Below are 25,583 nucleotides of genomic sequence, written 5' to 3'. Positions count from 1 at the left end.
ACCGGTTTTATTTGATCTACAAAAAATTAGTAACTTGAGTATAGTTTGCAATTTTAAAATATTTATTTTTTTCATTATCTAACCACGATTCTGCTACACACACCAGCTCTGATTTTTGTTTGTACAAGAGTGTCTCTAAAATTTCCACTTTCTTCACAATTGATCTACAATTTAAAAACATTAATTTAAGGCTAGGCCTACTACTAGGGTTTTTAAATACTGACTCCATTCTCCTATGATTATATCCTTTGGTTATTATGTTATACTTGTTAACTGAGCTATATTAAATGTTACTGTATTTGTCAATTACAACACTGCTTTTATTTTTACTCTATGTCTTCACCCCTATTCCAAAGTCCAAAGATAATAAAAATGTATCAAGCAGTATAATATCCTACATACTGACGATGTACTCTGTTGTAGACGACAGAAGTGCAGTAATCTGAAACTGAGAAATTGTTCATTTCGAGTAATCGAGTGGACTTTAGTCTGAGTCAACATTATCAAAGTTCTCAGTTCAGTGTTTTATCCAGCTTTTACGTTTTATCAGTACGTTACATTAAAACATTTATTAAAAATTTGTTAGAGCCTAATTAAAATTGTTGCCGTGTTTATAATTTTGCTGTTTGAACAATTCTTAAAGATTGCCTTTCTACGGCTAACATTAACTATGCAAAAGTATGAGAAGTTGGAAAAAATTGGAGAAGGTAAATAGTTTAGGCAAATAAAACATTTAGCTACTCTTTGTTAAACCTTTGTATTTGCGGATTTTTAACGTAAACATTAATTTTATTACCTCTTATGACCTTAAGACGCTGAGCATGAATTGAGGTATATTAATCCATACTGTGCTTGTTTAAAAAATAAACATTGGCCAATTCCCAGTAGACTAGGCCTTGTACCAAACATAAATGGTTGATTTTTTGCAAGGTTAGAATTAATTTATAGTTCTAGATGAGTCCAATATCGTCAAATCTTTAACCCTCCATCTGTTAGACGACCAGTGACAAATCGCTAAATATGTTTCTCCAATGTTGAATGACTAGTCGCTCTTCGATTTTTCAGTCATCTAGTATTTAATTCAACTTTTGCTATTGAAAATAAATATTAAGTAGAATAAATATTATACCAAATTAGGTGTGATATTTCACTGATTAATTTGATACATCATTTATTGGATAATAATGCGTAGGCCTCATAAGCATGCACCAAAATTATAAACTTGCAATACAAATATTGGTTTGCCGTATTTGGTCGCACACTTCGAGTGAGCTTTTTCCTTATACGGTTTTCGATTAGGAATGATTTTGGCTACATCTCTGCATTCATAATTTATTTCTCAACAAGATTATCTGCTTCAAAAATCAGTTTGTTGATATATGTTGCAAAGAAAGACCTTTGACGAAACCATTGTTTGCAACATTTCTGTGATGTTGGACGACTAGTTTCACTAGTCTCTAGTATTTTGTTGTTTCTTGTAATATTAATAGAGTTGTGTTAGTATCAAACTTTTCTGTGTAAAATTTGCCTTAAGTGGTATAAATATATACAAAGGATAAGTAAATTACAAGTGTTTATTTTATACTCAAACTTTGTGATTTCGAGAGGACTATAGCCACCATATTGATGCACCAGCATAACTCATTTTGTATTCTAAACTTTTATTTGTGAATTCTAAGCTTGTATCTATAAACTATACCGTGATCAATGGTTTATTTGTGATTCACTTATTGTACAATAATTTAGTGACATTCACAAGTTGAGTAGTCTAAAATTGTGATATAAAAATCATTATAGCTAGGCCTACACCTTGATTAAAAGTAATGTTTGTTTCATTATTTTTTATTTATTGAACACTATGAGGGACCCAGTAAATAAGTGAGGTGAACTTTAGACAATTAGTTTTGATTACAATAAATTTATTTCATTTTAAGCATTTTCTGTCAGTAGGCTATACTATGTGTTTTTACAACTTTTATTTCTTGGCAAAATACTTCACAAACATTTTTAGATATTTTAGTATAAAAAAAAACAAAAAATACATTTTTATTTTCAGAACTTTTATGCTCTGCATCATAGAAAAGGTCTCAAAATACAATAAGCATACAGAAAATGTCTAAAAATATTAGAATGTGAATATTATGTCATTTGTTGTATAAACAACATTTTACTATTAACCAAAAACAATGTTCAAATTTGGATTAAAGTTGTATGTTTTGCATAAAAAACACTTTTTAAAATATTTTGGATATTTTTGTTTGGCTTTTAGTTTTTTTTTCACTTATAATGGAAAAAAAATCCTAAATTTAAATAAAAAAAATTAATCCAACTGCATATAAATGTTCCTTGTTTCGTACAGAAAAATAAAATATATAATAAAATATTCCTTTCCATTGAAGGTGTTCTCCACTGCTTCCACTAAGCTGTGGAGAGCGGTGGTAGTTGATTTACCTTCTACATACGTATGTTGAGATATATACTGAGTGGGTGTACTAGTGAGATTTCATCTCTAATGTGTCTATTGATTATTTTTCATTACTTTTCACCATGAAGGAAGTTAAGCTTTATGGGTCTGTACGAGTTAGGTTGAGTCGGATACCTATCTTTTTTCCGTACTAACACCACAAGTGCCTTCCTCCAGTTCTTTGGAATAATTCCTAGGGCGTAGCTGCTTCTGAACAGAATAATCAGAGTATTTAATAAGATGTTCAACCCTTTTTGAAGAAAGGCAGGAAAAACTCCATCATAGCCAAATACCAAAAATTCCCAATTTAATTGTATTCTTAAAGAAATGGCAACTCTTGACGTGCCGAGGACTTGATCGATGAGATGTATAAAGCTGTGTAAGGGCAAAGGACGTGCATCTAGGTGGAAAATGATAAAATATTATTTATTTTCTAATTTCTCTATTGTTAGAAAAATGATAATAAAAACAAAATGATTTCTGATTTTATTGTTATTTAATGCCATAAATATTTTTTTTCCTGAAGGACAATTGTAGATTCTACACTTAGTCCTCAGGAACTTAAATGTCTTTTCGTTTCCGTTACGTTTGTTTTACCCTCAAATCTGAATTTTACACAAAAGCCTGTTAAATTTGTGGGTTCTTGATCTCTGATTTCCTTTGGGGCCAGGAAGAAAGTGTTGCCTTTTGCTTGTTTTCATAAATAGCAGAACATTCCAACAACATATATTGTGCTGATACTTGAACTAATATTGACAGCTTCTCCACAGAGTCTGTATTCATCAGACTGGCTTAATCCAACCTGTATTAGATATTCCAAAAAGAAGCAGTGTCCTGTTAATGTACCGAGTTCCACTTGTGCTTACTTAATCCACCCTTTAGCATTAGGAGAGAGCAACATTTTTGTTGTCTGAGTCCTCTAGGCCTTGGATATGATCCTCTGTTTCCCATGCACTTACTACAGCTCTGCCCTTATAAGGAAGCAACCCCACAGCCTGACTCCTTTCCTCAATAAGCTTCCAGGGCCTTTCTTGGCTAAGGATTTGCTATTTAATTTCTAAGAATAACTTCATTTGACTGGCACCCAAACAGGAACTACGTTGAACTGCTGTTTATCAAATTTAATTAACTAATCTTTATTATAGGTAATAAAAATGTTTCAACTTCTATGAAACATATGTAATAGTTAACCAATTAATTACAGGAACGTATGGAACAGTTTTTCAAGGCCAAGAATAGAGAAACACTTGAAATAGTAGCTCTTAAAAGGGTCAGACTCGATGATGATGACGAGGTGAGTTTTTATATGTCCTTAATAATTTTTTAATACACTATACTATCAATCCAACAGGAATTTCACAGGTTAATATAATCAGCAGAATTGAATTAAGGAGTAGCTTGATAACAGTCCCCACTGAGAGACGTTCGGATGATGAGCTATGTTAATAATAAAAGGTTTGGTTACTCAACTTGATTGTTAAAACTATGCACAAAACTCTTACATTTTAGTAAATTTTACAAAATATGAGTATTGGTCCACCTAATAATATGAAATGTCTAGTAACAGATGCCCACTGGATAACTGTAAGACGTTCTGTAACCATATAAATTTAAATATACAACAAAATACAGTATCTTTAAACTTTGTTATGAACTTAACACCTACAATGCCAATTTTGGATAAAGTTAACATTACGTACACTGAACACAATAAACCAACTAATGAAAATGAGTCTATATTGAAACGAGTTTTTTTCTTACATTACTTTTTAAAGGATTCAAGAATCTTAGTTACTTTTCAAGTTATTTTTAAATAATGAGGTTTGATTACAAAACTGATTGTTGACCATATGACTTTGTTAATGAATATTAGTGTCCATGTTCCAACATGGTGGATTAATTGAACCAAAATCTTGAGCTGTTTTACATTAATTTATATTCATTTAACTTAAAAGTTTTGTATTTCCTCCAGTTGAGCACACCTTGCAGATTTGTACATTCCTACACCAACTATTGGCATGTCACCTCCTCTTTGTTGACCTTGAGGATTTATGATTATGATTATGATTTAGTTCCTGTCCTTGCAACCCTGTTGATTTGATCAACTGTGCAATTCACAGTTTTAGTCCAATTCCATTACAATTGTTATTATAGCTTTAGTTAACCCTTTTACTGCTGACTTCCGGTATATCAGACGTCTATCTTTTTTTACTGGATATATTGTTATGTCCAAATCCTTAAATATTCTGTATTTTGGTCATTTAGGTGCGAGGGTTAGAGAGAAACGCTTTTGAAGTACTGGATTTATATTTTCATTCTCTTTGATGAAACTTACCAACACATGTGGCATGCTAAAGGGGGGTACATGCCACCTGCTTTGTACAGCATAGATGTTGAAATATTTTAAGTGTATAGACATTACATTTTTTTTTACTCTGTAATGTGTAGTGTGCTTTTTGTAAACTTTAAGCACTTCCTTATTCTATCAATAGAATGTCCAAAATCTGGACTAGGCCTAAAAAGAAAAAAAACTGCTTATCATATCATAATATTAAAAATAAATGTTCATGTGCTAAACACACTTTTTAACTTTTTGTTATCAACCTTAATTTTATTTTAATTACAAATTTGGTTCACATTAACATTTGTTATTATTGTTTGTAAACTACCAGTTAAATAGAGTAAATACATCTTAAAGTTACTCAAATTCAATGAACAATAAAAAAGATACATTTAGTTTTTATGTTTGGTATTTCCCCCTTTGGCAATTTTGGCTAGTACATTATAAATACAACACTGGCAGTAAAAGGGTGAATACTTTTTTTGCAAGTTCAAAACAAATTACAAGTAAAGTTCTCAACGTTTGTTGGCTTTTTCAAATGCTCTGTAAGTTAGGCCTACTATCACTAAGTCCTCTGGATTTCAAGTGACAATTATTCTGGTTTAGAATACCACACATATAAATAATCACATGTCACTCAAAGAGTAAATTGTAAACTATCAACAATAAGCCTAACTTTAAATCTGGAATTTTTCTCTCTAGGGTGTTCCGTCCTCAGCTCTCCGGGAGATTTGCCTGTTGAAGGAGCTGAAACACAAGAACATTGTGCGTCTGTATGACGTGCTTCACAGTGACAAGAAACTGACTTTGGTGTTCGAACACTGCGACCAGGACCTCAAGAAGTACTTTGACAGTCTCAACGGCGAGATCGATCTGGACGTTGTAAAATCATTCATGTGAGTATTTTTTTAATCTAACAGCAGAAATGTCATGTTTTGATACGATTAGATTTTAAAGAGAGTATAAAGGACTCCTAATCCCCAGCGTGTCAACCTAATCATATTGTGCACCCCAGGTTTCATTAGTAGGGTGTGCCCACCCCTATACTTTCAGTGAGATCCAAGAGTCCAATGCTGACTTCAAATTCATCACCTTTCAAATTCAATTTCATTTCTTTCATTTCAAATTCATTTAGTGATGTAAGTTGGGTTAGTACCCAGTGGGGTGGAGGGAGGGTGTAAATATAAATAGGTAATTTACTCAATATTCATTATTTAAATAAACAAAACTAGGGTACAGTACTTTTAGTGTTTGAGTTTTATACAACACTTAGTTTTGATGAAGTATAGATCAAACTAAGATTGAAACAGTCATTTGATGTCTTAAATTGAAATTAGCAACAATATTTATCCTTCCAAATTAAAAAAGTGTCTGCGTATTTTTGAATATTTCAAACGTTTTCAATGTTGTCTTCCTCCTGTTTAAATGGTTTTTAAAGTATTTTTATTTTGTGTAAGTGTACTTCAATAATTTAAAGTCCTTTTTGAATACTGGTGAAATAATAACAAATAAATTGACACAACTTTGAAAGAATGAACTGAACGCAACGAAAGTGTTACTGACCAATTCAAAAAAGTAACCTCATAAAATCTGTTATTATACTACATGTTAAAATTTAAAATTGACTACTCAGTTTGTTTACAAATTTGTTTATTCGCAATTTTCTCTTTGCCATCTTGTATCAATAAGATAAATGTAAAACTGATTGCATTACGCTCTGCTAAATTGTCCAACTTAATGTTACATATAGAGAAATAAACCTTCATGCAAAATTTGAAAACTGACAATTTGGTGAATTTGTTCTCAAGACCATTGTGTGGAAAAACAGATAGGCAGAAATAAAATGTTTCTAGCCCCTCAAGTGGTAGGCTTTTTTAAACGTTCAGTCAGTTAGGTACCATAGTTTGACGCCATTACACTTCTTTATGCTGTTGTAAATAAAGAACTTTTGACTATTTGACTATTGACTATTGACTATGGTTGGCTTTAATTGTTAATTACTGGAAAATATCAAATAGGATGTGGTAGAAGAAAGTGCTTGCTACTCAGAATAGGCCTAATAACAATATTCATTCAAATACGTGTGGAGGATTTTTCAGTTTATTTTTTTTATTAGAGAGTAGATGAATCTTCCTTTAAAAATTAAATTAAAGCATTAAAGCATTTTTTCAGAACTATTTAGTTTGGACTGGGTAGACCCATTTAATTCTATAAATTTCTTAATTTTCTAAACTTAATTTTTGTTCCAATTATAATTTATGTGAATATTAATAACTTAATAGCGCTTCAACAACTATGAAAAATCCCAAGGTTTAACTTACTTCAAAAAGGAGTTCTCATTAAAATTCAAAATATCTGGGCATTTTTGGATATTGTGTATTTACCCTGATTCATAAATTCCTGGGCGTTTTACAGCCCTACCTGGATGTTAGGTTTGGAATAAATTTCTTCTACCAATCTCAAGCCTTTCACAATCCACACTACCAATCTCAAGCCTTTCACAATCCACAGTAATGTGATTAGCAGTCTCCTCTGACTGATTACGTACTCTACACTTAGGGTCTTCAGTAGTGAGTTCTAAGGTGCTCAGTAGTGAGAAGTGAGAAATTATCTTTATCATAAGGCATTTGCTTAGATTCATCAGCCAATTCATTCAGTTTGTGTCAGTGCCTCTGATGAGTTTCTTACCAAATGATTGCCTAGAAATTGTTACAGTTTTGTTTTGAAAAGTTAATAGTTCATATTATTTTATGTTTGTTTATAAAAGATTAATAAATAACTAAGGAGTTTATACCACATAAGCGCACGCACGCGCGCGCGTGCGCACACACACACACACACACAGGAATCCATACAAGAAGAAGAACATACACCCATGCAATTTTGATAACTTACAATAAACATATATAAATCAATAGATTTTAAAATTAAGAAAAAGTAGCAACCTATTTTAGAGTAAAAATTAACATAAAACAAATTATCATACATATGAGATAGAAATACATAAACTATTGTAAAATTGAATCATCAGATAAAAAAAAATAATTTCTTTAGACCAAATACCACAGAATACATTAAATCTTAATATCAAGGAGATTGTTATGCAAAGTAAGTTTACAACACCTGGAGTTATAAAGTGAATTTAGATCAGCTGGTTACTTTACAATAATGGAATTTTTATTCTTTTGAATGATGGCTTAATAGGATACTGAGAAGAAGCATTTCTCATCAAAGTTAATAAACATTTGAGTTATTAAATTCAGTAATACTTTTATTATTTGTATTAAATTGGTGAATCTCGATTTTTGAATCCAAGAACAGAAAAGACATTTACTAGATGATGAACACTTGAATATTGGATGACAACCAGAACTCTCAGATCTGCAAAGATTACTACTACCAAAATTAAATCTACACTAAGTGACAAGGATGATTGTAAGATGAATAAGTGTCAATGGAACATACAAAGTAAAACTGGATTTGAACTCAAGTAAGATCTACCCAATTTATGATTCCAAATTTTTCAAAATTTAAACCTATTTTTGTATAAATTCAAATTTAACCCTAGAATGGTAACGCCTATTTGCCACACTTAAATGGTAATGCGTAGTCTCTCAGACTACTTTAGGGAAGAAATGAATAAAAATTTATAAAAATTAAATTAATTTACAAATGACATTATTTATATCCTAGAGGTCATGTTTCCTGATTTTTGTTGATTTCAGTCTTTATTGGAACACTTTACACACAGCATTCCTCGGTGCTCCAAGCAAATATGCTTATAACATTTTGTGCACTGGAAATCGAGTCATTCTCCTTTTTTTCGCTGGGCAAACTGCACAAATCTTCCTTGTTCCTGCTTCTTCAATAACATTTTGAGCCTCAGATGTTGATGGGCCAACGACATCTTCAATGTTGCGTTTGAGATTCCTTGATAAATTTGGCAGTTTTTGTCTTCCCTGAATATGCGGAGTTGTTAGTTCAACACATATTTCTGTGTTGGGATTATAGTCTTGGTTGTCGTCGGTGTTATCAACCTTACTAAGAGTATCATGTTCAGAAACCTCATCCGCTTGCTCTCCAACAAAAAACGTTTCATCATGATCACTTTCTTGTTCATCACAATCACTTCGTTCAAGTTTATGATCTATGATCGTAAGTTCAGATAGTATTTCTCTTATTTCAAAACTAGTGTTCAGTGGATCAGCCATGGTTACTTGACCATCCACGGTAAAAATTATCACAAAAACTAACACTACATTCGCACAAAACAACTTTTCATATATTTATTTACTCAGGAAAAAAAGTAACATAAACGGTAACGCGTAGTCTACCAGACGACTATGGGCTCACTGAAATGAACTGAGTGAATGAATTAAAATGGAACCCTATCCAGCATTGACCTTAGCTGGCAGGGGAAGGTATTGGTGGTGGGGGGGTTTGGTCACGTCATGCACCTGCCACCTGGACCAGTTTTTGTAGCTTGCGTCGTCTGAGAGACTACGCGTTACCATTCTAGGGTTAACATGTACCACAATTTTATCTATGTTGGATATAATTTTTTTTATGTGCCCGTGGCAGTATAATCCACGAAACCCTATATGTGACAAATAAACTCAATAGCAATTATTGTAAATCAAACGTTTATTTATTTATATCAATAGCTAGTTAAGCAAGGGCAAAGTAGGGGTTAAATAAAAAAATAAAGCAAAAAGAAAAATTTAATAAGACACTCTGCCAATTATGGGAGTGCCTTGAACCATTCCCTAATAGCTTGTTAAGCAGTTGACTTGCTTATATCACAAGCTGATTCAAGTTGAAATGCTTATTTGAGGCATTTTTTAACAGTTCATCACTGATTTCATTGCCTTTAAAACCAGCATATCCAGGAACCCAAATAAGATTTGCTGAATCATGACTGGCTAGAATGGGTAGTCTTAAAGCATTCCCATTCCAGTCTTGAAGTAAGTTCTGTAGAGTTAAGACCTTTAATAGCAGTCTGACTATCAGATAGTATCATTATCCGTTGATCGATATGATTCGTAGTCAGTCCTATATTTTAGCACGATCTAAAAACTGTAGATTTCAGCCTGAAAAACTGTGCAATGCTGTCTCAGACTTTTACCTTGGCAAAAGCTGTTCTGGGAGATCAAAATTTGTAAATCATAGCCAAATTTACCTTGCATCAAGGAGCCATATGTGTATCAGACTAGATCACCGTTGTTTAGAGGTGGAAGGAGATTCACTCTTTCCTTCTCCAATCGTACCAGAATATTATAGTTACGAGGAAGGGGTTACTAGATACAGGCTTTTTGCCATAATGTCTGATGTTATAAATCTAGTATTGAGTCACATACCATTCTAGCATTGGTTCATACTAATTGAGCTTACTGCCATTGGTTCGCAGCTATTTGAGGGCATATAATTTAGTTTGATTATTTCTATTCTGAGCAGTTCATTTTGCTGACCACTTGTTTATTTATAGTAATTCACTTAGGCAATCCTGAATTTTGGTGTAGGCAATGGTATAGGAAGGAATTTAATAAATAACATACACATATTGTTAAACATGTAATATTTACAAATATCATTCATTACTCTTCATTAACCCTTATAAGGCCGACGGCTACAATAGGTAGCCGTGATCATAATGGCGTTCGCGGCCAACGGCTACAATAGGTAGCCGTCCATTATTTCCGGTTTTCTGGCCAGTAAACTTTCCAAATGCCACCAAATATGATATTTTCTCTTTTGTGGGGTTTTAGATGGGCTTCATGAGTAAACGCAAACACTGCCGTTTCTTGCATCATTTCTATTATTATACATCTATGCATTTCGATGAAATCGTCTGTCTTACTACAACGGCGTTGTGGTGTATAGGTTAAAGTTGTTGTGGTTATAATTTGTTGATGCAATTCAGTAATTGTGTGCGATGTTATAGGTATTTCTGAGTATTTGCAGTGAACTATTAAGTGTAAATATGAGCAAAAGAACGAGAGGCAAATCACCTACAAGTGAAAACACTTTAGTAAACAGTTTACTTGCTAGTGGTACTGGTGTTCAGTTTTGTTACTAAAGAAACTTTATTTTTACCAAACAATGTAAATATGCCTAATAATAATAATTTTAAAACTTTTTAATTACTAAACAGTGTTTTGTGTTTATTTTGTATGGATTCTTGTGAGTTGTATGAAGAAAAAAAGATATTTTGTGTATAAACTGAAGACAAGACTAGCTTTTCTACAATTTTTACAAATAAGCCGCAGTTGCAGATTTTGAATACTTCACTTTTATTATTTATAAGCACTTGAAAATTGGCATGTTTGTTGTAAATAATATGTAGTTTTATAAAATATGTGTTACTTGGGTGCAAAACAATCTTTTGTATTTTTTATGTGGTGTTAAAACCAAAAAAAGTAAATTACTCTTACAAATGTTACATAGAAATATGTATGTAAAAAATATATTTTATTTTTTATCACCAACCTTATAGTTTCCTGTCTAAGCCTATAATTTTACAAACAAATTAAAAAAAGAATTATCAGTTTTTACTAAGCAATATGGAAGTTACAGCTTATTTACTAAAACTATGCAAAAAGGAACAGCCTGGCCTTCAAGGTACCTGAGCAATATCAGGAGCTGGCCTTTGAGACTAGTGCAACTCAATTGGTCATTGGCCTTAAAAGGGTTAAAAAAATCAGTCCTTTTCTTTACGTTGATGGTATTTACTTTTTTCCTTTACATTTCGCATTATTCCTCTTAATGCCTGCCTCTCCTTCCAACATTTCTCAGTCTAAACTTTCCCGTTCATCTTGTTCACTTGCCCACACTACAGAATTGAAGCTTTCCTTCAATATTTTCTCTCTATATGTTAGGAATAAACTACTTTTATTTACATTAAGACATGAACATAACATAAATATAAAATTCTCTACAGTACGTTACTAATTGATCAAATTTTATATTGAACTAACAAAGATGAAATGTGAATAATTTTTTATGTCGGTTTTAATGAAGATTAAGAGGCATTCTTCAGTTCATGAAGTAGGAATATATTGTAATAAATTACTGTATTTTTCATGGACATAAAAATATCTAAGGCTATTTCTCACAGTTTTGGCTGATATACAAGTTCCAGTTGCTTGACTAAGGTCATTTTGAAGTTCTGTAACAGTTGAAAACTGAATTAGAAGTACATTAACTCGTAAAAATCTGTCTTCTATGTACATGGTGGACCTCGAGCGACCTTTTCCTGATCTTCTGTGAAGAGTGCCTTGCTCCTGGTACCATTTCCACAATCTTTAAACAACTGAATGACTTACACCTAACCGTCTACACAAATTCTTTGGGAAACACCTTTTAGTATCAAAGTTACTGCTCAACTGACTTCTGTATCGGACAAAACCCGTCTAAAACCCACCATTACAATGAAAACCAAGCAGAACAACCATCAAACATCAACTGATCAACATCTAAACTGACACAAGTTCAGCAAGTTATAGAACTACACCTGAATTTTTCCTCATGTCATTCTTTTTTGGACCTGATAAGCAAATCAGCAGTATTTATCTTTAACAGAACTATTCGGAAATTAAAAAATTACTTATCTTCTCCATCGATACTATCTTTATCTGTAGACAAAGTAATACTCTTTCGTGTATTTATATTTATCCTACACCAAGCAATAGAAGTGATCCCTTAATTTTTTTTGAGATGTGTAGTTAAGCATTAGCAACAACTACTTTATATTCACTTCACTGAATAACTAATGTGTAAAGGAATAAGATTTGAGTTTCATGTTTGAAGAAAATTTATTTAGACATTTGCGAACAACATCAAATTGTACATACATTATACTTCACCATTTTATGTTCTATTGTCTGATTTTTCAGGTTTCAGTTACTGCGAGGTTTAGCGTTCTGTCACAGCCATAATGTTCTACACAGAGATCTTAAACCACAGAACCTTCTTATCAACAAGGTACAGTCCCTAGGTTCTTCTTAACTAAGTAGTTAACTATTCATATTATTTCCGCAACTCCTTTCATTTAAAATATGGACTCACTATATATCACGTTATAGTGCAACTAATTTATTTCAAACGGAATATTGATGTTTTGGTTATTCAGTAAATACAGTGATCACAACTTTAACTCTATCCTGGTCCAAAATCATGCAACATGCTTCTGTTGTTATCAACTGAGTGATTCAGCTGCTCTGTTATGGGAGAATATTTTCATATTTTTGATATTTTAACCTCTCTATTCAAACAAAAACTTGTAAATATCATACATTTCTGCAGCAATTCATTGAAGGGAATAAAACCGTTTTTAAACACCGTAAGTGATGTAGGTGTATATTTATGTTTGCAGCAGAGATTCAGGTAAGTACTGATGAGGTATATACGAGATATACTCTCAAGTTTTTCCAGTTGAAACCGAAGATCATATGATCGTTCTTGATTTATGAGGTAACCCGGATATTTTGTCTATTGGCGGACGTATGATGTGGCAACTCGCCCTTTGTTTTGAGGTATGGGTGGGAGTGAGGAGGCAGAAAAAACTGTTTTGCAACTCTTGCCAATTGCTGTCCGCTACCCTCCTCGTTTTAATACTGCGTAGTGAATAAACGTGTCATCGACCCTTGAATCTGTCATCTGCTGATGTCATTGTGAAAATGTTTCTTTGCATTTAGCTTTACAAAAATTGAAAATCATTATCTTTGGAACTATTAAGTCTGCCATAGTAACATTTGGGTTACTAATTATGATCTAATAAATAATTATAGTAATATCCTCTTTTACTCTATTGTGTTTGACAAAAACTTCTTTAGACAGTATCCCTCCTCTCCATCTCCCGAAATCTATTCCACCTGACTTCCAAAAATCTTGTCTTCCGGGCTAAATTATTTTTTTAACAAAATAAAAGAAAACAGTAAAAAGTTACTGCGACTAAGCATAGATGGTAATTCTCTCATATATGCACCTTTCAGAATGGAGAATTGAAGCTGGCAGATTTCGGGTTGGCGCGAGCGTTTGGTATCCCAGTGAAGTGCTACTCAGCAGAAGTGGTAACTCTTTGGTACCGACCACCCGATGTTCTCTTTGGTGCCAAATTGTACACTACTTCCATTGACATGTGGTCAGCTGGCTGCATCTTTGCCGGTACGATAAAATCTATTGACACTTCTAGTCTTAGTTAAAGTAATGTTTTGTGTACACTTTGAATTAATACAATGATTCTTATTTTTAGAATTGAAATGTTAAATGTTATTGTCACGTTTGGTAAATGTTTAGTTATGTTAAATAATTGTTTAGTATACTGTCTAATTAGTTAGACATATTAATAATAGAAAAGGTTTACTATTGAGAACCTTGAATTTTGTTTTTAGAAATAATTGAATTGTTAATTGGCTATATGATTTTATGGTCTATCTTCATACATGACTTGTAATAGATGAAGTTCACAATAAAATCATTAAAACTAATTCACCATTCGTTGATTTAATTTTTAATATATGAAATTGATTGAATGAAGGCAATGGAAATACCACAATAGGTACTGCCTTTATTCGTATTATTGGAATGAAATTAGTTGAACTTACATCTTGTAACTTGCACACATTTTCTCTATCTGCAGGTCCTTATTCTGTTCAAATGGAATTGAAAATGCGTTTCTAGATGCAGAAAGTAAGATATACATTACTGTACTGACTGTCTGAACTGCCCAAAATGAAGTTTAAATCAAGAAAAATACAAGGGATTCAAAAACAGTCTTCTTTAGTTGTATAGAAACTTCACAAAATGTGTTTGCTTCAATCCTATTTGTGTAAGCAGGTCAAGAAGGGAACCCTTTTAACTGGCAAATATACCTTTTCTAGATTAAACGTATTTAACAAATAAATTGTAAAAATGAAATGTGATGGTATATAAAATCATTTAAATTTAGAAGGTAAATATCCTTTTGATTTGAGTTTATTTCACTGGAAATTTCATCCATGAGAAACTTTTGGAGCTATTTATTTTAATTTAAGATCTTTACTGCTGGTCTATACTGAGTGGGACCAAACAAAGTACCCATCCTCTGCACTGTAAGGTATCTACCACAGTCTACCAACGTGTTGAGGATACAAGGTGGTATCAAAAAGTTCTCGGTCTGTACTCACCATTTTTTTGACGTAATTGTTTATCAACGCTTGAATTTATCAGCCATCATAAAACTTGCTACATAATGATAACATAACAAAGCAAAACTTGTAGACATAACCTAACCGCTCACAACAAAGAAACTTGGCACGACTCAGCGGCTATTGCAGCAGAGGCTACTGGCGCACTGGCTTGTACAAAACATGATGAGTACAGTGTGGGAACTTTCTGATACCACCTCATACAACAGTTTCAAATTGTAAGTTAAGCAGCTAAAAGAAAGCAGGCCAGTTTTAACTTCAATTAGGATAGTGTTTATCTACACTGTATACAATAACTATAGTGTATGTTCACAAAAAAAACAACAATCACTTTAGAATTATCACTTAGTCATTTAACCCTCCAACTGTTAATCGACAAAATTTTGTCGGTCAAACATTCCCTCGTATAATTACTTTTTACAATATACTCCGGCAACGTATCGATTTAATTCATGCACTATTGGATTCGGGAAGAAAAATGCTAGGGAACAGATAAGTTTTTATTCCTCTTTGTATTATGGTCATGACGTAGCAAGCTTGTTATTTTGAACGTAAAAGAAAACGCGACGCCGTTTGTTGTGACCGCCATTTTGCCGCGGCTGTTCAGTATCACTTTCGTGCCGAGCTGTGGATATTTGTAAGTTTTAATAGTTTTATGCGTGTTTTAGTGTCGTATTTAATGTGTAGTGTGTTGTTGGATGTCGTAGTAGTGTAAACATATATATTTAGAATAAATCAATTTCTATTTACTGAAATATGTTTCAGAAGTTAGTGGCTCTGTGTAGGCTATGGCAAAATGACTTGGCTAAAATTCATTTCACATAGTTTGTTATTGTTTTCACTTACTAAACGTTATTTATAGCACTCTTTTAGCTCTGAAGTAACTATTTGGTTTTGGTAAATAGATAGTTTTCACAATAAAATATATATTTCCTGTAATTTCTTTGGTTATATATAATAACTGTTTGGGTTATTCTATAACTTTTCCATATATTTATTTATATTTATAGTTTTCTAACTACATAATATTTCCTATTACTTATAAACCATAAATTTATAAATTTTGATATAGTACAAGCTTTAGAAACGATTTTATATTTTGCTGAATGAAAATTTTCCGCAACATTTTTGAATGGTGGCAAAATGTAACTTTTTTACTTTTCAAAAAATAATTTATGGTAATTATTTCATTAGTACTCTATATTCTATTTTATTCTAAGTAAGAAAATATGCAATATAACATGTATTCATAGATAAATGTATTAGCAAAACTTGTTTGACCAAAGTCTTACATATACACCCGATTTTCAGAATTTATGCGCATCACTGCTTTTGGTTATATACCTTTATGATGCTTTCATAAATGTGTATAATGTTTATGTTTTTCTGAAACTAGATAAAATTTGACACAGAATGGCTATCTCACTTTTAAATAACTTCATTTGCTAGGTATGATCCCCCCAAATTTAAGAAATATTTTTAGTAAATTTTATATTTGATTAAAAAAAGTGTTTATTAAAAAATTTTGTACGGTTAATTTTACAATATAGTGTAATTCTACATTTAATCCTGAACACAAAAATATATACTTTTATTTATATTGCTTTTATTTTATATTTTTAATAATTTTTTTTTTAAAAACCTTGTGCGAAACTCCAAAACAGCCCGACACTACAGGATGAAATGACCGCCAGTTCTAGGGTTAACATTGAAACTGGCAGTAATGTTTTCCTCGTCAGGCCATTTTTTAATATATTGTACCTGTACTTTAAAATTATTTTTTACAGAAGAATGTTGGAGATAATATTATGGTATAAAAACATGCATAAACCATTAAAAATAACATGACTTCACTAAATTTTTTTTTAAGTAGTGGGACTGAACACCCGGTGAAGTGTGATAATATAATAAATGTTAGAATTTAAGAAAGCCAATTTATTCTTTATTTTATTTAGTTTCAGAAATTATATAACAGTATCCAAATTGTCTTGAAGAAAAATTAAATATATTGTAAAAAACCACAAATAGTACATGAAAGGTTCAATTTGTTTCTATGGGTACAGTTATTATTTAAATGTAAAAAATATAATTGTTGTACTAAGTGTAAAAGTCCAAAATATATCAACATGTAGAGAATTATACACACCACAAACTAATAATTAAATTATAAACTATTTTTTTTAAGTTTTCGTACGTATCTAAATGTGTTATTGTGGGCATGATCATTTTCAAAAATTAAAAACCTATGTTTTGATATGGACATATTTCACTGATTATATTAATTTTAAAATAAATAAATACCAATTTTGAACTTTTGCTGAAATATTGGCTTAGTTTAGGGTTTCAGAAAGCATAAAGGAAAACCTAGGTGTCACTGTCAAAGCCTAGCTTGTTTGAGTCTGACAGGTCAACAAGTTCTCTAATGTCAAAAATTAGCAAAATGTTAGGACATTATTGAAATGAGAGCCTAAAAAATCTATAAACTAACATAATAAAGCATACCCATGATGTATCACTAATATTGTAGCTCCCAAACACTTTTACTACACAATGGCCAAGATTGATCTAGGCTTTCCTAATTACAACATATCACACATGAAATCACTAACAAAAATACTACATATTGATTTTAAAAACATCCATAATAAACTTGTTTATAAGTAATCAACATTATCTCTCGAAGTAAGTACCTTTTGTGATTAAATCTAAAGATCAAAACAGAGTGACACCTGCTTTGAAATGGCTAGATGAAGACCATCGTTCTGGCAAGTTTTTGACCTCAATGTGACATCACTGTTGCCAAAACAGCAAAACGAATTTCATCATTGAAATCAGCAATTCTTTCTGTTTTTAAATGGTATATAAATAGTTGTGGTAGTGTTGACTTATGTACTAAATGAATTGTTGAAACTGGTGCATGTCAGATCGACATTATAATGCCAATTACCACTTAAGAATCGATTCAGATCAACATTATCAGATTATCATTATCAACAAAAAAAATCTTTGAGAATCATGAAAAATTTAAGATATACAGATTCTGTTAAACATATTTTTTCTGAACTTGGAATTCTGACAGTATATGGTTTACACATATTTGAATCAATAATTTATGTAAAACAATTTTTTGATCCGATACTACAAACCAATAAACATACATATAATACTCGCTTTAATAGACATGTCGATCAACACAATCTTGAATTTTACAAAAAGAAAACATATTACAGAGGTGTTAGATATTTACATAATTTACCAACAAAATTTATAATGGAAACAGATCTGTTAAAATTTAAAAAAGAAGTCAAAGATTATTTAACTAATTTGTCTCTATATTCTTTTGAGGAATATTTTAATACAAAAACCAATTAATTCATTTAAAGAAGAATTGAAGATAAATTCAGATGTTACGATTGTATTATTCTACTTATATTTTAAAATTAATATTAGTATTTAGTTTCATTGTAGTGACGCTATTCTTTGTACCTTGTACATATTACAGAATAAAGTAGTTTGACTATTGACTACTATTGACTATTATAATGATGATTGCCAGTTCCAGGGTTAAAAAACATTTTTATTGTACTAATATATTACTTCAGTGTTACTTCCGTCTTCTTTTCATTATGTCTCTGTCTACATGCCTTCTTTACTAAAACTCTTAAGTGTGTGTGTCACAGAGTTGGCTAATGCTGGACGACCACTGTTTCCCGGATCCGATGTGGATGATCAGCTGAAGCGGATCTTCAAGCTGTTGGGTACACCCAGCGAGGAGACATGGCCCGGCCTCACACAACTGCCTGACTACAAGCCATTCCCCCTGTATCAGCCCACCATGAGTCTTTTGCAGGTACCGGCCTTCTTTCTTACCATTCCTGTTTCCGTTCCTTTAATCTTTCAGTTTCCGTAAATGTCCAGTAGTTTAAAATAGTCCAGAAAATCAAGAGATTAGCTCACATGAAGTTAAACTTGTAGCTGGTAATAGTGTATATGGATGTGCAACTAGATTGTTTACTAGGCTATTTTTAAAGGTGACACATTTAAAATTATAAGTTTTAAGTTATTTAACGTAACACAGTGGAAACGTTATAATCTGTTTATTACCTGTATGTATAGTACAATTGGGGTGTGTGCTTTTCTTGTCTGGTTTTCCTGAAAACAAGATGAGATGAGTAGTGGAATCTTTAGAATAATTCTTTTTTTAAACTGAGTTTGTTGCTCTACTGAAGACACATAGCTGCCTCAGAGAAGTTTGGTTATGATTTCTTAAGTAGTTAAGATATCAGACCAGAGTTCACCAAGATCAATACTGTACTTGTGAGGCATAGCCAGCATTAATGCCTCGTTATCGTGTGCAGCATACAAATGACGACAACGTTATTCCACTCTCCTTTTGATTGTCACATTACCTTGATAGAGACTGTCTTGGGCTTATGTCATTGTAGCTTATCTTCTATAGACTAAGGAATTCTGTGACAATGAAAATGCTAGTTACCGCTTATTGTGCATTCTTCCACATGCACTTAAGTTATGGTAGCACACGGTGGGTGAATTTTAATTCTCATAAAGACTACATGGCTAAAACAGCAATATGGATACTGAGCAAATTTTTCAAAAGAGCATCCTGCTATCTCATTTTCAAAAAATTCAAAATTGACTTTGTTATGTATTTATTGTTGGTCAATTGAAGTGAAGGAAAATCTACATACTTTCAGGGTTAAACAAGATATACATAACTGTCCTATTAACACGTTAGATTCCACGTCGTACCGATCGGTACGACACCATGAGTTTCTAAAAGTAACATGTCGTACCGATCAGCACGACAATGCCACCTGGTGGCGTTATACAAAAAAAATCGTTATGTGAATATGAGAGGCATCTAACAGTCACAAAAGGAACTGTTATGAAGTTCAAAGTGTATTCTAAACACAGAAACAATTTGTTCTGTTTATGGGCAATATTTGGGATGTCACCTAGCAACTGAAATATTGAAATTTCGTCGTACCAATCGGTACGACGGTGAATTTTGGGAACTTAGGAACTAGAAAGAAATAAGACAATGCACTATATTGTTGAAAAACATTGTAATTAAGTATTAATTTATATAGTATATGCTTAAAACAATATTTAGTCTAATATTTTAGGTTAGGAATAAGTACATTATTCGGAGACGTTCATTGTAAGTAATGTGAACACAAATATAACCCTTGTGCATAAGTGGTATTTTATACAAAAATTACAAATCTGAGGCTAGAATAAGATATGACAGGTTAGGTTGCATTACAAATTAGTAAATTATTTCCAGATAGGTGCATACTAAATAATATAAAGAAAAATATACTCTTTATTCAGCTTAAACATGAATGTCCCTAAAACAAGTTTTGCACATAAATGTTGTCCACGGCACTTATCGCAAAACGTAGTAACCTTGAATTTATTCTTGGACCTTTCCCTTCCTTCTAATCCTGCACTTCTTTTATAGCACATTTTACAAAATTTTTCTAGCCCGCCGCCTGTTTTTGCCTATACCAACGAAATGTTCAGTTTCTAGTAAACGATGTTGTCCTGTTACTTCTACACTTAATGATGGCTGTTCCTCGAGGCCCATCAGTTCTAGAGCAATACTTTCTTTGAAAAAGATGTTGATGAGAGTCGCTTGATGTTTGGTTCACAATTATCCTTGTAAGAAAGCCAAGCATTTACAATACAGGTACCAAAAAGCAAGTTCTCGGCAACTTTGTGATACCAGCGTAATGTTTTGCGGACAGCTGAATTGTATGAGGCCATTTGGTCAGCAATATCAATCCTCATTTTTAACTCATTGTATTTTGATACTACAAGAGGCTTCATAATACTATTCCCTTTTCTATCCCTTTTCCCTGTATCCACCATATCTATAGCATGTTTAGTAGAGAGCATTAAAACTCTTCTTTTGTCTCGCCAGTTAGTTATAGTAATTCCGTCAACATTCTCTACTACAGCCATTTCTCCAGGGGTAAGATTTATGTCTAAAATCAGGTCTTGGGTATTCCTATACGATCAGACCGTAGTGTACCCACTAAGTGTGTTTTTTTTCGAAGGAGACATTTAGCTAGTTCGATTGAGCAATAATAATTATCTACATAAATGGTACTTCCAGAGTTTACATAGGGTTTCAATTAGTTCCAGAACAACAGACGTACCCATCAATAAATCTGGTATTACATTTGTTCCCTTTCCAGAGTAGACTTTGACACCATATGTATACCCTTTGCTGTCACACAGTTTGAAAACCTTAATTCCATACTTATGAGACTTTTTGGGTAAATACTGTCGGAATTGTAGTCTTCCTCTAAATGGAACCATTGATTCATCTACGGCTAGTTCATCTTCAGCAGTTTTTAAATTTTTGAATACATCATTCAGCATTTGTATCAAAGGGGTTATTTTTGCTAACCTACCAGTTTGTTCTGCGTCTTCATTATTGTTAAAATGCCAAAATCTTAATATAAGTTGAAACTTATTTCTACTCATAACTTGGCTTGCAACAACATTCTTATATAATGTCTTATTAGACCAGTAATCACTTATTCTAGGGTAAGAAGCTAGCCCCATCCATATTAGGAGACCCAAAAAGTTTTTTATATCTTTAAGATCAATAGGCTGCCACTTTCTAAGTCTACTACTCCGACTAAGACGCCGTCCAGCTAATGTTTGGACAGCATTGCGATTAGTCTCATCAACCATAAGTTGAACAATATCATCTGTAACCACACGTTTATAATAATCTATAGGCTTACTGTTTCTTGGTAAGTTAAAATGATATTCACGTAGCCTAGTTACATCAAATAATTGTTGTAAACCTTGGAACGCACCCCAAGAATTGTCAATAGGCGCATTGGCCCTGTTGTTCCTCCTACCTCTTATTGCTGGTTGACGGTTGAGAGAGCGTCCACGGCCTTGACCTCGACCACGTCCTCTTCTTTCACCTCGACCTCGCAGACGTATAGCAGGTGGATCGGTATTGATATGGCATTCCTCATTAGTAGGTTGCTGGATATCTGATTCTCTGTCAGCATCATTCATGTGGATATCATGAGATTCAGCTAGGTTCAGATTGTTGATTTCATGCTCGGGGACATTAGAAGTTTGGAGGTTATTTGGTAATTGGTCATGGAGAGTTTGGTTGTCCTCAAATAAAGGTATTTCTGTAAATAGGTTATCATCTTGAATTTCTAAATCAGAAGAAGTTAGTAGGTTTTCATAACCATTCTCACTTTCAAAAAGATTATTTGTGTTAGATAAAATCATGCTAGTATTACTTTCCTTTGATAATGATACACAATTGTCATTTGAATGTTCACTGTCATTATTGTCCCAATCACCTAATAAGTCTTGCAAAAATGATGACTCACCTTGGTTAGTATGTGTATTATTTGCAGTCTCACCTATATCACTATCTTCATCTGTGTCAGGTCCACCCGAGTCACTCATAGGAGGTGTAAAGTAGCTAGTATTGGAACCACAGTCATTGTCACTTCGATCACTAACCTCATCTCCCATTAACTCTCTGTCAATTTCAGATGAACCCAGTTGATCAGACATGTTTGCAGAAATCAATTCAAACAACACAACACTTCACCCACAATATCGTATTACACAAGCAAAACATTTACCACTATAAAAAATATGCCACAACCTATAGAAACAATCAAGCGTAAATGCGATGAAAACAACAAATATCTATTAATAAATGCGGGAAGTAAACACCACCTGCGAGTACGCAATATGTAGCAGCTAAAACGAATACGCTTGCAAGTATCTGGATACAGGCCCACGGAGAACAAAGTTAGTAGTAGGGAAATAGCCTCAGTTGACGTCGTACCGATCGGTACGATGGGTGAATTTAAAGTGATAATCTGCTTACTGAAAATGACATGTCGTACCGATTAGTACGACATTTTTTTAAATATTTATAAACATTTTGATGGTATATTATCATTTTAGATGTCCCTCTAAACACACTACACTAATTTATATTTAAAAAATGTTGCCGGTTGGTGTAGGCATTCTGATGGAAATCAGGTATGTAAGGCCTTGGCAGCTAACGTGTTAAACAAAATCATATATTTTTACCAATAAAATTTAAAAAAAAGCCTTTGAGCTTTGAAAGTTAAGATTTTAAATATACTGCCACAGGAAGCATGTCATGTACCACTAATTACAGTAGGTTTAAACTAATTTAAAAAAATTAGCTCTTGCAAAAATTGAAGACTCTTGGTTGGAGCAATTGGAAAATTTTTAAAATGTTAATAAAAACAATACTTTTTCCAATTTGTTTTACTTTTTGGACAAGGCCTTTCGAAACCACAGGTTTCATCATCAGGCGACTCCAAACATGAAACCTTTTGTTTCAAAAGGCCTCGTCCAAAAAATAAACAAATTGGAAAAGTATTGTTGTTATTAACATTTAGTGTAATAATTGAAAACATTTTATACTCAGCAAATATGGCCTGTGGTACAAGCAATTTAAAGATTTTAAAACTGAAAACAACTGTAATTTTCAATATGATTTATGTGAATGATATCAAACTGTTGGTCTGTTTATGTAGGTTTATTGTTATTATGTATTTGTTTTTTTTTCCCATTGTTATCAACTTTACTGATGTTAATTTGTTTAATTTTAGATGAGTTTGTTATTTGTTTTAAATAATGTCAAGCCTATAATTCTGTTCTGTACTTTGTCAATTACATGTTTGAAGACGATAAAATTCTTGATTTGTGAGATTCTCAATATGGTTCCTGTGTCATGAGAAGTTTGTGACCACTTTATGTGATCTCAGAGGTCACATGACCACCTTATGTGATTTCAAAGTCTCATGACCACCTTATGTGATTTCAGAGGTCACCTGACCGGGAGTTTTTTATTGGGAATTGGTTAGAGTTCTGGACATGAATGATCTGAACACAATTCTTTATTAAAAATTTGTTATTGACGACAGATGAACATAATTCTTACTCTGTATTCTATGGTAGATACTGATGTTTGGATTTATTTTTCATGGATTGAAAACTGCCTGTTGAACCATGAAATGTTATAGCATGACGTTTACCATAGTCTGTTTCTAAAAAGCTATTCACCATTAGGAATAAAGTTGTTTCAAGCCGAAGTAATCCTGAAATCTGCCCACATAGAAAAGGATACTGTTCAGGTGCCCAGGGCATAATACTAGCTTTGTTACCTGCCAAGTATGAATCTAAGAATAGTGAACGTCGAAGAGGATATGACATATTGATGTTTTGAGTTCCGTGTTTCAGGTGGTTCCCAAGCTAAACAGCAAGGGCAGGGACCTCCTACAGCGACTGCTAGTGTGCAATCCAGGGCAGCGGATGGCAGCAGACGACGCTATGGCACATGTCTACTTCGCTGACCTCCCCCCCCCCTCCATCCGCCAGTGAGCTCCACCCACTCCTCCCTTCTCAGACTGACAGATTTAAGCGATTTGACCGTTGCTCATTCAACACCAAATATGTTGTCCTTGTAAAAAATCTCTGAACTGATTGGAAATGTTCAATTTTATACCCTCAAAAAAATCCGAAATGGTTTTACTGGTAGATGCCATAAAGTAACGTGTACTTATGTAAACACTCATTCATTACGGTTCTGTACTGAAACAAAGCTGTTGGTGTTTAGGAAAATATAATTTAATTAATTAATTATTCACCTAGTTATCTAAAAGTGGACATTAATGATTCTGTTAAATTTTAAAAAGTGACAATGGATTATGATCATTAGCAGTTCAAACTCTATTTTCATTTTCGGATCTCATGTTGTATTAAGTATGAACATTAGCCACCCAGTTTGACAAACAGAGCCGTTGCATGATTTTAAGCATCTGTGATCTTCTAATGCAGATCAGAAGAGGTTTTGGACATTAGAAGTTTAAAAGATTGGAAAGAAACCAGCAAGATTTGACTACATTGGTTACTCGTAATGTTACAGTTCGTGGAATATTGTGGATCGTTGGAGAAAGGTAGAGAATAGCAGTGAAGACATGTTAGAAATTTTGGTGTTTCAATTGAATCTTGCTAGTTTTCTTCCAGTAATCCTGTACTGAAATGTTAGTATAATTTTAATTTTAAGATTGTATTACAGTAAATACCAAAGCAAGTTAAGACTTTTAGTAAATATATTGAACTTCTATAAGTTTAAAAAAGGTATAAGTAAATAAAACAAGGATTACAATCACTTTCACAGTATTTATAATTGCATGGTTGTATCATTTTACTATAACAATCATTAAAAACAATTATTTTATGTGTAGTAATATCTGTTGAGTATTATTTATTTTTCTAATATTATCAATGTATGTAATTTTTAAAAAGGCTTTTCAGTGTCATCATCAGTCGTACCAGTGGCAGATATAATTTGTAGTATGTATGTTTGAAGAGTCAGGCATGTGTTTCACATTTATTAATGAAACTACAGTTGAACCTCGATATACCTTACCTCAAAGGGAAATAAAAAACTTCCGATATATGGGGAATTCTGATATAATGAGTTTCAATATATCAAGGCGATTTAGAACTGTCTTCGATATATAGAGGTTTA

The 25,583-nt window shown here is 32.6% G+C and overlaps 1 pseudogene; it reads left to right on the top strand.

Moving 5' to 3' along the window:
- The first annotated feature begins 407 nt into the window (after positions 1-407).
- Positions 408-25,301, top strand: LOC124370472 (annotated as a pseudogene).
- The last annotated feature ends 282 nt before the right edge of the window (positions 25,302-25,583 follow it).

This window comes from Homalodisca vitripennis, unplaced genomic scaffold, assembly GCF_021130785.1.
Source record: "Homalodisca vitripennis isolate AUS2020 unplaced genomic scaffold, UT_GWSS_2.1 ScUCBcl_211;HRSCAF=1642, whole genome shotgun sequence".
NCBI classification, from domain to species: Eukaryota; Metazoa; Arthropoda; class Insecta; order Hemiptera; family Cicadellidae; genus Homalodisca; species Homalodisca vitripennis.
Note: the sequence above shows the minus strand (reverse complement) of the source record. Positions and strands in the feature narration are given on the sequence as shown.